This window comes from Solea solea, chromosome 2, assembly GCF_958295425.1.
Source record: "Solea solea chromosome 2, fSolSol10.1, whole genome shotgun sequence".
Classification (NCBI taxonomy): domain Eukaryota; kingdom Metazoa; phylum Chordata; class Actinopteri; order Pleuronectiformes; family Soleidae; genus Solea; species Solea solea.
In genome coordinates, this window is record NC_081135.1 from 9686315 (window position 1) to 9701421 (window position 15107).

General features: G+C 38.4%; 1 protein-coding gene across 3 annotated transcripts in view; it reads right to left on the reverse strand.

Annotated features, from left to right (window-relative positions):
- Positions 1-15107, reverse strand: part of LOC131455234 (growth hormone receptor-like) — a 30167-nt gene that overhangs the window by 12698 nt on the left and 2362 nt on the right. For all 3 annotated transcript variants that reach the window (XM_058622762.1, XM_058622760.1, XM_058622761.1), the window contains one exon: positions 9618-9891. The gene's annotated coding sequence lies outside the window, so the exon portion shown is untranslated. The remainder of the gene's footprint in view (positions 1-9617; positions 9892-15107) is intronic.

Consider the following 15107-nt stretch of genomic DNA (forward strand, 5'->3'; position numbering starts at 1 on the left):
GCTTGTCAGATGGGATTAGCATCAGCGCCCCACATGACCCTCCCGTGGAGGATAGAAGATGAGTGAGTGAAGTTCACTCATCACTGGTGTTGGGTTAGTGAGTACAAAGTGCTGGGAGTGGTTATTGATGACATGTTAAATTGGAAGCCATACACCAGACATTTAAAAGGTAAGCTGGCAACGAGTGTGTCCATACTTTGGAGGGCACAAAAACTATTAAACCAGAAGGCACTATATTTGTTGTATTGTGCACTAGTCTCTCCACACCTGCAATACTGTACAGAGGTTTGAGGACACACTTACAAAACCACTACTTATCCCCTGTTTATACTCCAAAAAAGAGCCTTAATAATTCTACACTATGCCAGTTACAGAGAACATCAACTATTTATCAAATCAAAAATACTCAAATTATATGACTTAATAAAATACCGCACAGTGCAGATGATGTACAGGGCTGCCAACAAAAGCCTCCCTCACAATCTACAGATATTATTCCTGACCAGAGGGGAGGGACACAATCTAAGAGGGAACATGATGTTCAGGCAGAGAAGGGTAAGAAGTACATTAAACCGTATCGGTCACGGGTGTCAGACAGTGGAATAATCTGCATGAGGAGATGAAAAAAATCAGCAAAAAGGAGTGCATTTAAAAAGAAGTATGTAGAGATGACTATTAATCGATACAGATGAGGAAAGTATGACAAAAGGTCAGAGGCAGAAATCTGTAGACACCGTATGGAGACGGCAGTGGAAGCAAATGCAACCAAACAAAAACAAGAAGCGAATGTACCCAAACAACAGCTGACATTGATAAGCACAAATGTCAACACATGAGAAGTATTTAGCTGCCCCTGTGAATCGAGTCACTACGGAGAATCAATTGATCCAAGATGGAACTGCTAAGCTGGTCACTGAATGCTATCGACAGAGTGTTCTCAACAAGAAGTGCAGGTTCTGGTGAAACGGGCTATCACACCATCCAAGTTAATAGTTAACCTGATGAATTGACCTCTATTGATTGGATCATTTTGGGACTTTTGGGACGTTGAACATGCCAGGCAACAAGTCGAGACTGTCACTCACGACGGAATATTATGGACACATGTACAGACATAGATGGAGTCTGATTGACTGTCTAGAGCTAGACTGTATCTCTGAGTGCTACCTGATGCTGAAACATGTTTTTGTCAAAATGTCATAAGAAAAAGAACGATGATGTATTGTACGATGAAAATATGTATCCTGTGGGTAATGGGGGCGGGACTAGATAAGCTTTTGCTTCTCCCGCTTTCCCTTTCGGTTATGTGTATTGTGTGAACGACACTAAGATGATGTGTGATGATGAGTGATCTAACTGACATGATCGAAATGAACATATAAATAAATAAATAAAAAGTTCCACAGAGATAATGTCCACTGCAGGACACAGAAAACCTTTAAAAACGCTCCAGGAACCAGAAAAGTTCACCTACAGCTGGAGAAACAAGGATCTGAAGTCAAATGTGGGACTATGCTGATGCAGAAATCCAAGAGTGAAATGTAACCGGGCCTATATTTAGATCCTGAAAGTGTAAGTGAAACTACTTTTCTCTATAATGCATTTACAGTAAGAGAAAGCAGTTCCAGTTCCATCAGCGTCGACGGACTTCTTACTACGAGGACGTCTTTCACACTCATGAATTTTCTATGAGCACATCACGAAAAAGCCAATTTTCACATTTCCCCAGTGGTGTGATGATGGAGGTGAAGACTGTAATCCATGCAATAGTGCTCACAATGTTTATTTTAGACCCAGTCGGGTTTCTAATCCATCAGCAGCATCTGGCAGCCTTCAATCTTCATGTGATGCCAGCTGTGTGCGGGTTCCTAAGAAGGTGATGGGCTGCTGTGAGCTCATCCTTTGGTTCAGGCAGAGATGGAGACTATTCAAATGGATCCATCTCAATTCATCCATAAATTAAGGCTCCTGTTTCAATGTCTTTTCATGGATTACACTGGGGTTGCATTTACTCATACAACCAGAGCAGCTCTGCTCATTTACACCTGTGATTACTATTTGTCCAAGATCATAAATCAGCTTTATGACCTTGGACAATGCGTGATCTTACAAATCCTTGAACACTCAGAACAGAAACAAGTTCCCGTATAATGTGTAATACAGCAAACACAGGTGACTAAGCACCGAAGGCCAGGGTGTACAGTAGTTAAGTTTTAAATTAACAGCCTTTTATCACAATATGGCCAATTCTGAGGTCATTTCTTTCATTTACAAGAGCCATATTTTTCTTTTCGTGCTAGCATACAACATTTTTGACTGTGTTTTTACTAATGGACTCTGCAAAAGCAGGACTCAGCCTACTCTCTGTGACATAAGCATGTTGGTCCTAATGAACAATAGAGTTTGTGACTCATAAAAAGTCATAAGTACGTCCAATTATTCTCATCAAGTTATACAACATACAACAGTTATCTGGAAAGCACTTTGGCACAATTAATTATTGCAAAATTGGTTGCTCGTCGTTTTCATTTGTGTTCGGCTAAAGTGTTTTGATTAAGAAACAGAAGCAATAAAAACCTTTCGGGAAGGGAAAAGACTTTTCCCACGTATTTACAACCAGATTAAACCGGTGGCATTAACAGACCTGTTGAGTGAAAATACTGAGGCTTTATTTATTATTTGGATGCTGTCGAAGGATTTCTCTATTCAAATAAAAAGGTCCAGTATGGAGAGTGTAATTGCGCTTTTGTAGCCACCATAGCTGTGTTTACATTTCCCCTTTTTTCTGTCCCAGTATGTATACACAAACACAGTCATTTGCAGAAAAATAAGACTAAGTAAAACACCTCTTGCAGAATCCGTTGAGCACAATCAAAAGCAATTACAGAAACGCGTCACATGCACACAGGAGCAGCTATAATCCAAGTATCATTATGCTAATGATTCCCCTTTCCCGAAAGTTCATCTGATACATGAATGTAGCCCCCGTGCCCACATTTTTCTCACTAACTGATCCTCTGTGACCAATCACAACGCATGCTTTACCTGTTGCCTTGACAACTATACGGCCTAACCATACGGCAGCCCATTGATCCACGTTTGTGTGTATGCCTCGCCAACGGCCCCCCGCTGCTTGTGGGGAGCAAGACCCTGGCAGGAGTTGTTCCATGATGACCCACCTGCTGCTGGGAAATCAATATCACTGGGCCGTAAATGCAATGTACGGCAATGCCACAAGTGCACACACACACACACACACCTCACTAACACAGCAGGACGTGTGCACAAACTGATGGCTGTCCACTGAAGCCTTCTGGACTTTTTTGCTTATTGTAACCATAAAAAGGGCCAGAAAATCTGGCAGTTATTTACAATTTAAAAAAAACCAACAACAAAAACAACACTGGAGTTGTACCTGGACATCAGAGTTTGTGTGTTAAATTTTGAAATTTGAACAGAATAAAACATATTTAAGTTGACTTTTTGTCAATGTCCAAAAACAGGCCAAAAAAGGAAACTATTTACATTTCCTCTCTGGTGACAGAGACGCTGATTCGCCGGCTTCCTACAACAGGGCAAGTGAAATTACCGCAATAACGACCGTTGGAATTTTTCTGATAGCACAAACCGCCACGTAATTACCTTAATGCAAAGTGCAGTTCACTTACATTTACCCTTTAACATTTAACCCTTTAACACGGAGCGTATCGCAGGCGACACACTCTGTGATAAAGGGTTAAATGTCTTGTTACGAGGAGAATGGGGGCCTGTCACACTGACTTTTTCCAAGTGGCGAGAATTTAGAAATTCAGAAGCATGCAAAATAAAAGACGACAGGCATGGACATGGCTCCACGGCTTGTGTTTAAAACAAATACATATGGCCAGGAAAGGGGAAGGGAGCGGGGAGTCAGCGGGCGTTAGACAATAGATGGACGGAGACATAAAAATAAGTTGTAGGGGAGCTCTGTAGAGACTTGCAAAGTTCTGCTTTAACAGCAAAAACTGTTGAAGTTGAACAATAATATGGTGTTAGGTAACTAATTATGTTGTCAGACATATATAATACATGGGAAATTAAACAAAGAGATTAAACTAAAAAGGTCCTCTGTGCAGCTTATTACATGATACTGTTAGATGACCTCTTGTGGTCAAAATAGGTATGATATTTAGTTGTGGCTTATTAACAATAATAATAATAATAATAATAATAACCAAAACTAGTGTCATCTCCATTAGTTTCAGCCCCCTGAAGATACAAAGAATTAAAAAAGAAAGGATCTGAATACTGAAAGGAAAGGAAAATAATACTCTGAGAGTCGACTGTGATGATGGATGGAGATGTGTGCATCTCCCTACTTTTGTCACAGAGCACCCACAAAGCAAGGACGCATAGGAATACAGAAACTCATGACAGAACACACATAACATTTTCAATCAGTCATACTCCACACACCCTCCATGTCATTCCCTCAGGCTGCAACCACAGGGATCTTTCCAGAACTCAACCTCTGAGAAACCCAGCAAATCCTCGCGAGCTTCTAAGATGACACAAGTAACCACATTTGTAGTCCTAACAGCAAACTAAAGGCCGTTTGAGGACCGTGGGTCTTAAGAATGAACTCTACACTCACCAGCCACACATTCAACAGTCCACAAAGGCAAATACAGAGGGAAGATATCCAGTGAGCAGCAGCTATCTAGGAGTAAATCCCTGGATCACACCAGGTGCCATTTTATTGGGTCCTGGTGTGATCCAGGGATTTACTGGATCCCTAATAAAGTGGCCAGTGTGAGCGTTTGCAATGACGTCACTTTCCCACATGGCAGCGAGGACAGAAGAGCAACAAAGACATTTCTCTCACACACTCTTTTGGACTTTGTGGCCACAGCTTCAACTGTCATGAGCAGATACGGCAGTGATAAGTCTTATCAGTTTAGGACGCATGTTGCTCTCGAGCTCCAGTCGAGCAGTGGTGAGAGCATCCACCCATCGCGGGCAGCACACGCAGCACCGCAGGCAACATGCACACATGGACAGGAAGCTCTAATCTGAACCGACAGGAGCATTTGATCCAATCGGAGTCACATGGCATGTTGTGCATAAACATGGCAACATTGCGTAACTCTGTGTGTCCACGTTGACCTGTTACTAATTAACTGATGGAGAGCTGTCACATCACGCTGACACATTAAACACAACGCGTTAACAAGAGTTAATAAACAGCCCACGCAGCTGACTTATCTGTCAAACCACATTGTTTTGGTTGCTATTTATGGTTCCAGCGATACTGTATCATGCAATTAAACATACATTTGAACATCTGGATACACAGGAAGTCATGCAAAGTCACATAATGTCCTGTTCAGGGTTGGGACCAAGTTCTGAGCCAAAACCTGAAGAGATGAAAGATGACGGCGACAGTGGAGGACGTCTGTCTGTCCTGGGAGAGGGATTCTTCTTTCTGAGTGTTTCCTCACTTTATGTGAGGGTCTAAGGAAAGAGGGTGTCATTCGCTGTATCGACTGTAAAGCCCTTTGAGGCAAATTGTGTTAGTGATGTTGAGCTAGTGTATATAAATAAGATTGACGTGACTTGACATCCAGTCGCTCTTTTTATCTTTTTAGACTGCGGGCATTCAACCGCCACTTCTATGGGATATTTACACCGATCGCGAGTGAGTGACGTTTTTTTCTGTCGCCAAATCAGCTGACTGTTGTGACCTTACCCTACCATTTTCACTCTGGTACCCCAAGGGAAGGGTGCCAAACAATAGAATGGTACCATATTGTACTAAACCATTCCACTCTGTGAAAACATCAGATACTGGCCTAAATCAGTGGATTGACATCATAGAAAAACCAGATACGACACAATCCATAAACCCTAAATAATATACAAATGCTTCACCGAAGACAACATGTTCTAAAAAGAGATGGCCGCACCATACTCATGTGACAAGGAGTCTCATTGACAGAAAAGCTGTTTAATATATTGGCACCATAGTAGAGCTGCAACTAACGATTATTTTCATAATCGATTAATCTGTCGATTATTTTCTCCATTAATCGGTTGGTCCATAAAATATCAGAAAAACTTTAAAAAATCTTGATCTGTGTTCGTCAAACTTGGAAATGTTGATGTTCTCAAATGTCTTGTTTTGTCCACGAACCAAAATGATTAACTTTTAATGATTTCTTTGTTATCCAGAGCAAAGAAATTAAGAAACTATTCACATTTAAAAAGCTTAAACAATCGGAAATCTTGTTTTAATCATGAAAAAAGCTTCAAACCGATGAATCGATTATCAAAATAGTTGTCCATTAATTTAGTAATCGATTAATTATTTCAGTACTACACCATAGTGAGCAAAGTAAAAAAAAATGTTTTGATTCAAGCCAACCAAAACACAACACCTTTTAGTTTTGGCGATGTTCTTGCAACAAAACGAGTTGTTTGCACACTAGAGTCTGAGCAAATGTAACAGAAAATACAGCTTTTTACTACAGATTAATTCAAAAAAACACGACTGTTTTCGACATGGTTTTCCTGCCGTGTATTTTATATCTGACAGAACAAAGAGAGAGAGAGAGCAAGACGCAAACAAATAAGATGATAGAGATTAAGAAAAATAAATTGTACATCAATTTTCTGAAGTGAAAAATAAAACATGAGAACAAAACCATTGGAAGCATTTTTCTCTTGTAATTCTCAAGTACACCAGACAAATCACCTGAACTTGTACCTACCAATATACTATCTCAAGGACAATATTCAATAAGGTTATTATAGAGCCACATGATGGAATAGATACTTGTACTTACAAGTATATACAAAAATAAACTAAAAAATGCTCTGATGAGCATGAGGATAAAGATTCCATTCCATAGATTTTTTTGGAATGTTAATGGAAATATTATGTTCATGGAATGTACATAATATTTAAGTAAATGATTCTTTTTTTGATATTTTACTTCGCATGCTTATTGTGTTTTACCATGTATAGGTCAGGTCTTAAAATAAGTCCATAATGGGTTTCCACCTCACCATAAACCCTAAATATTATGCAAATGCTTCACTTTAGAGTTTCCATTTTAATATTTATTATTATTCTCGGATGCTTTATTCATACATGTGCAAACAAACTAAACTTTGTGTTAATACTGTAGCGGTGGCTACAAATAAATCAACATTTGAGCGTTGATTAGTGTAAAAATACTGGGAAACTGACGCAGGTCAGAGGATGCATCCATAGAGGAAGCATCCTGAGGACAGATTGTGGACACTTTGAAATACTAAATGAGCTTTTGTGTGATTAGAACAGAGGACGCATTCAGGACAGTGGTTAATACCAGGTCAACGCGTGTTTCAAAACTATGTGGTCAATTTAATTTAAATGATGCATGCAGCAACATATGACTTGGGCGAGGGGGGGGGGGGGTCATATGGCGCATGGTTCGACATAAAGAACTTAATGTATGTTTAAATAGATTTTCCACTTCAATGTGCAACAGACGTTGTTAGAGTACAATATATGGAAACTACTTTCTGCTTCCCTCAACCATTAAAGCTCATTTCATACTGAAGTGAACAGGAGGAAAAAAAACAAGTGCTGAGCTTATCCACTTCCACTCAACATCTGACAAAAAGCAATGTTGTCCTACAGTTAGGGCTGTAATTTACTCATAAATTTAATTAAATTACTGCTGGTAAATTACTGCTGCTCGAGTGCAGCTAACAGAGACATCCGTATCAGAATGTCTGATCAGTAAAGGGACAAATTCTTTGAAAATTGTTTCCACACCACTGTGTAGCATTAGCAGAAACGAAAAAACGTCACGTCTTTCTTTTTTTTTGAAAGATTCTGGTTTTATGTTCACTGAATAGATGAGTCAGTGTGAATGTTAAAGCAATAAACCAATCTACATTTACAAGTCAATCAGTGGAGTATAATTAGCTGTAAAAATCCATTACAGTTTCCAGGCACTCTCAGCACTACATGTGACAAACAGCCGCTTTCGCCAGCGCTCAACTGGCTACTTTACCAATTTGTTTTCCATTAACCAAACATAAGGACTGCAGCATATTGTCAAGTAATTATGGCTGTATACTTTTTTCCTCAAGGTTAAAAATACACTTACAGTATAATGAGAAATACATGTTTCCAGTTTAAGTCATTTGTCCTTTTTTTTCCTCTTATCTATTTTTACAAAACCATAAAAAAAATGCTTCTAGAGCATTTAGTATTTAGTGTAATCTACCTTTAGACCTTTGCCGATAACTGATATGCCATTATATCAGGAGTGCTCCAATATTGTACATCTCTAAATGAATGTTATTGGTAAAAACCATGTTTGTACTATCTGCTGTGAAAACAGCCTCTTAGTCTAAGTTTATTAAAGAAATGAGTTGAACTCATTGACTGCTTGAGACCAGAAACTATCAAATGTTCAAATGATCAGAAATTAAACTACAGGTCCTCTGTGCCGCTTGTTATATTTTATCGTGAGATGATCTCTAGTGGTCATAGTAGTTATGACAGGAGCGGAACTAAACCAAACTTTAACTGCCAGTTTCCTTTTTCGTGATAATATGATGGTATATTAGACAAACTTTATGTTCTACAGCGGTGTTTCCCCAGTTTTCTATATTTCCTATACTTTTTAAAGATGAAAATCACAGTCAAGACAAGAGCAAATGTGTGCATAAAGTAACAACCCAATGTCAGTTTTGGCACATTTGGTAAACTCATTGTTTGGTAAATTAATTACATATTCTTTTTATGCATTTTTATTAATGTGCACTCAACATCTTAATATACATCTTTACTGAAAAACTAGGGACCCAAAACAAATCACCAGCGACCCATATGTGGGTCCCGACCCAGTCTTTGGGACTCACTGGCTTTCTCAAGCTACTCTATGGTTCAATCAATTACCAATTAATTTTTAATTAATTGAATGTTTAAACACACTCATAAATGGAAAAATGACTGGTTTATTATGTGGTCAAAGTATTTTAGGGAGGTATTGATTTATCCATTTATCAACTCATGACTTTTTTTTCACTAAGCTATGATTTAGGCACTTCAGCATCAAGAGCTAATTATATTTTAGAATTTATTACAAAACTCATGGTGTACAGTGGCATCTACGCTGTGGTCTGCTGCTCAGAAGAACCAGCTGATCCAGGACTGTCCTCTGGACTTAACTATGAGGAAGCAGAGGTCAGGTCCATCATGGACAACACCTCTCACCCAATACCCAACACTGTGGGAATGAACTCTCACATCCTTCATCCCCACTCACATCACACCACATACTGTACAATCAGCAAAAATATCAAATACACAGTAATTCACCTGTTACTGAATCAAGTCTGGCAGTTTCAGTGCAACACATACTGTAATTCTGTGTTAAACTTTATTTTTAACTTAATGTTTAATACTTTTTCACATACTTCCATATTATTGCTTATATTATTTGTAGTACAAGTACAAACACTCCTGTTGAATGCATCTTTGTTCTCAATTAAAAACTAATAACTAATAACTTTTAATTACGTTAATGAGGCGCACCTGTGCACGGTCGCTCCGTGCACGTGCAGCTTAGTCTTACCTCTTAAGTGAATTAATCCGTTGCTTCAGATTCTTCTGCAGAGTGATTTCACGTCACAGATCCACAGCTGGAGCTTGGACCGGGACCGGCCAGCAGTCGGCGGGTTAGTCCGGTGAAATCCCAGTGGAAGAGTCGGCGCCGGTGATGAGCTGCCTGGTGTTGCGTTCACTGCTTCCTGTATGTGGAGCTCAGCAGCCTCTCCTCTCTACGCTGGGCAGATTTCTCTATCCACCTGATCCCAAGCGCCATCTGGAGCGCCAGGACTCCTCCCCCTCTGAGGTGAAACCACGCCCACATGTGCAGTCAGGTCGTGCGTCTGAATTTTTCTTCTTTAGACAAATACTAAGACAGAATATATACTGTACATTTTAAGCATTTTAAGGGCCAAACAGAAGAGAAAAGAAATTGAATCTTTCGAGAATAAAGTCATAATATTAAAATGTTATAATATGAGAAAAAAGTGATAATATGAGAAAAAAGTGATAATATGAGAAAAAAGTCATAATATGAGAAATAAGTCATAATATGAGACAAAAGTGATAATATGAGAAAAAAAAAGTCATAATATTATGAGAATGAAGTCGAAAAATTAAAAAGTCATAATATTACGAGAAAAAAGTTAAAATATTATGAGAATACAGGTGTAATATTACGAGAATAAAGTCCTAATATTACAAAAATAAAGTCCAAATTTTAAGAAGTCATTTTATTACAAATTAAAAATTTCATTCTCGTAATATTAGGACTTCATTCCCAAAAGACTCGATTTTTTTCTTTGTTGTTTGGCCCTAATACTCTGTCGTAAGTACGTATACAATATATGTGAAAAACAAATATTACATTTCAACTGAGAGAAATGAAATACCACACTGCAAACTAATTAATTAATTATAACATTTAAATTAATGAACTAATCCATATCATATTTTTATTAAAAAATTGTAAAAAATATCAAATGTTCTATTTGCAGTCTTTTTCTTGCACATGTGTAGCTTTTCATCATCAAAATCAGCCAATCAGCTTTTGGTTTAACGGATTAATTGATGGTGTAGAAATATCCCTCGTGAATGTGTATGGAGATGAACCTAAATTTATTAGGACATTGTTTAATGTGATATTTAAAGTTCCTTGTCTAACATGAGCAGAATGCTTAAATATCAATCTGTAGAAGCAGGCCTTGTGGATGTACGGAGAAGTACGTTTCCAAGAAGCACTTCCTATTCAGGATTTTTTCTCTTTACTCCTTAAGGCACCCTTTCATAGAATAGTTAACATTGAAATATTGCCTATCACCATCTCTGATCATGCACCTGTTCCCTTGAAATGGGACAGAGGACAGAGACTGACAAACAATGTGGAGAATTAATACGTCCTGACACTGTACCTGTACTCGTGTCCAAGCTATTATACGTTTGTTTGTTTGTTTGTTTGTTGTTGTTTCTTTCTGTCTGTTTCCTTACCATACTACTATGACCAGCTGTAAATGTAAAAGAAAGTTATATTATAATGCACTAAAACTAAACTAAATAAAAGATAAGTTCAAAAGAAAAATACATTAAAGGGATGATCCTTATTTTAAAAAAAGCTAAATATTTATTACTGCTTGAGGCCCTCTATGTCACTCCTATACACTGTGGGAAATAATCACACGTGTTACTGTGTTACTTTGCTTCATGGAGGCAAAGATAATCAGATTATCCAGCAGAGCAGATTGTTTTGGATGATTCAAGAGTGTGTCGCTGTGTTGGTTGACTGCCTTACCACTGACGTTTTCACCAATGAGAACAGCATGACTGCTTCAGAGCCCCGAGAGCAAAGGAGCATGACTCAAATTAGCCAGAGAGCATCCTCTTCTGAATGATTCATTCAGATCCAAGGAAGCAGTGACAGTATGCATGTCAAACATGCAGTGAATGTTTTCTGTTAAGTGGTTAAACTGTTTCCTGGAACTCGACTCTGACATGATAACAGTGATCGAACTTAGGTCAGGTTTTTTGAAATGAGGTTCTGTGAGGTATTCATACATCAGCAACACTGACCTTTGCCAACAGGGCAAGTCGTTAAATGTCATTTCCTGACATGTTTGCGCTGAAGTCCATAGAAAATCTGTTATTTTAACATCAAGGCACACAGGAGTCGTTGCACCAATGCTGCCTCCATCAGTACATTCAAGTACGTTATGTTGTAATTTCAGTCTTTGACATCCGTCCTTAAATTATACTGTACCTAAATCACTCAAACTGACCAAATGACCAACAGCTATGTCTCCATAAGCTAAAAACACCGATTTTCTCAATGGCTTTGGTGTGGGAGGGCTGTGGAACCCACAGCATAGGGACTAAATCAGGAAGTTGAGGACACATTTTGAATTTAGTGATGTACAGGCAATTAAATCCTGTTCATGCAAATATTCAAGCACACACAGATATTATGATCAAGCCCTGTTCTGTGGGAGGGAGTTCATCTATTATTCAAGCACTTTGTAGCACCAGCTTTATCTGCATGTTAACCATAGGGATGGTTAACATGCAGATAAAGCGTTTAGATTCATAGAGCAGAAAGAGACATCTAAAATCAAATCAATGTACTGCACAATGATCCAATATTTACAAACACAAACCCCTATTAAACCTATTAACCAAAGCCCAAAGAGAAAATCACAGTTTTTAGCTCACATAGACACAGCAGCCTCGGGTCAAGTTTGTGTCACTTACATACGTCATAATGAAGGATTAAGGAACACTTAAGTCACAAAATAACACAGTTGAACTTACAGATGGAGGCAGCAGTGGATCAATATCTCCAGTTTAGCTTCATGTAAAAATACTGGTTTTCTTTATGGACTTTGGTGTGGGATGCATACGAGAAAAACTTGAGCCTAAATTATCCCTTTAAGATATAGTACTTTACAGTATGTAAACATTCTTTATTTTTATTTTAAAATCATACAGCAACTATCTACAAACACAATCAGTGTTTTTACAATAAACAACAATAAGCCGATTGTGTGACACTGAAATTAGACACAAATACACAACGTATTGACTTTATAATATTGTGCAAGCTAATGTTGAATATCTGTGCCTCTGCAGACGCATATTCAAGGAACGCAGAGTAAACTCTGACATTATTTTTCCTCATTCGTGTCTTAAATGTCAAGTGTCCCAAAGTCCAAAAGCTTATGGCGTCAGATCACTTGAGTCTGAAACTCAATTTACTGTATAAGACAAAGGAATGCAGGTAATCCTTACTGTTGAATGGCATGGTACTTCCACTACGTTTTTAGTCCAGACTGTTTTTAGTGTATCACTTTGCCCAGACATTGCTAGAAAATAAACAGGATTGACTTCAGTTTCCTGGAGGATAAAAAGTCTTGAAAGGGTTTAAAAAGTATATTCAATGAAAATATTAAAAATGATCTCTTGTCTGCTTTGGGCAGTGACTTAAATTATTAAATGTTTCAGGAAATCCGGTTCACCTTAGTGAACATTTAACATTTAAATATTAAGGGAAAAAAATATGTCGTGAGAGTCAGGGAAACTAACTGCTCAGACGGGAGAAACTGCAGAATGAGAGAACACTTTGATTATGTATTTATAAAAGGGTCGGCAGTTATGTCACAGTCACCGTGCAACAGATTTAATCTAATCCCTTTAGCTCAGATTAGGGCTAAGGGGAAAAAACAGAGAAAAAAAAATCAGAGACCTTTTGTCTACATTACACACCATGTGAGTGTCTAACCTTCACATATGCTGTAAATACTCTAATCCAAACCTTTATCATTTTAGACAAGGTACTTTTCATTATCCCTGTGCAAAGATGTATGTATTCATTGATCCTCATGAGGGTATTCATTGACCCTCATGAATACATGGGTTCAATGATTTAGCAGCGATAGGCATGAATGTAAATTATTTAAATGCAGTATATATACATTTGTGATGAGTTGGTTTTTAGTTAAATGTCATTGCAGACACAGAATGTTGTTATGAATATGCATAGAATAAGCTCTGCCTATACTTTTAACCACTTGTATATCATTTCTAAGTTCTTCTGATGGAGATATGTTGTATTTAGTCTGAAGTTGGTGCAGCTCTAGCTCAAGTTCTCTTTGCTCTTTTAAACTGTTCTTTTTAAGCCTAGCGGTGTACGATATGATTAGACCACGAACATAAGCTTTCATGGTATCCCAAAGCAAACCAGGGGAGACATCAGGAGTTTTATTTATTGTAAAAAAGTAGTCCAATTCCGTTTTCAGAAATACTTCAAAATTTGGGTCATGATTTAAGAATGTGCTGTATCTCCAAGGTCGCCTTTGACCACCTGGATTTAAGTTATCCAAGGTTATATAGATTGGTGCGTGGTCTGAAATAATGATGTCTCCAATAGTGCAGCTCTTAACATTATTTAATGCTGCTTTAGGGGTGAGAACGAAGTCAATTCTACTGCATGTTTTATGAACACCAGAATAAAATGTAAAAGCCTTATCATTAGGGTGTAAAACACGCCAGGTATCTACTAGATCGAGTTCACTGCAGGTGTCTGATACCGCTCTAGCTCTTCTAGGCATTGAGTGTTGTACTGATGGAGACTTATCCATTACTGAGGAGAAGTAGCAATTAAAGTCACCAGCTATAACTGAGTTGTCACAAATCCAGTCAGCAAATAGGGACATAACTTGTGAGATGAAGTCATTAGATTGTACTGGGGGGAAATAAACATTTAGGAGCGACACCAACTGGCCGTGGAGATGGCCCTTTAACATTACATACCTACCAGATTTATCAGAGATAGTTTGGACGTCAGACAGGGGTAGATGCTTATTTATTAAGATGACGACCCCTCTGCTCTTACTGGTGAAAGATGAACTAAACACTTGCCCGACCCAGTCGCGTTTCAACTTAGAGTGTTCATTAGCAGATAGGTGAGTTTCTTGTAGGAGGGCTATATGAACACGTTCCTTCTTTAAAAAACTTTAAATCTTTTTCCGTTTAATAGCTCTGCCTATACTTTTGATTTTATTCTGCAGCTACTCCCCTTAATGGTCCTTAAAGGTCTGAACCAGGACATCCTGGCTTCGTCTCCTTCGTCTGCGCCCTCGGTTGACCGCACAGTGCCTTATCAATGGACCAATTGGGGATCCCCAACCTACATTCAGAAGGGTACTGCGTGCGAGAGTGAAGAAGTTCGGGGATGGTCAACAACAACAGAGAGATTCTGATCTTCCCTTTTGAACTATGAGGCGAGTTAGTCCAGAATCTAGAATGATTGGGAAGGACATGCTAGGTACTTGTCAATGATTATTAAGTTGTACAACACCTATCCACTACAATGCAATTTACATTTATTCCACAAATGATCTTGAATTATCATATGCAAATACTAAAACAGGAACCCTGTAATATAAAATGGCCTTTCTGTTCATTGAGCTCCACTGGCTACCCTTAGCTGCCCCGCATCAAATTCAAATCACTGATACTAGCCTACAAA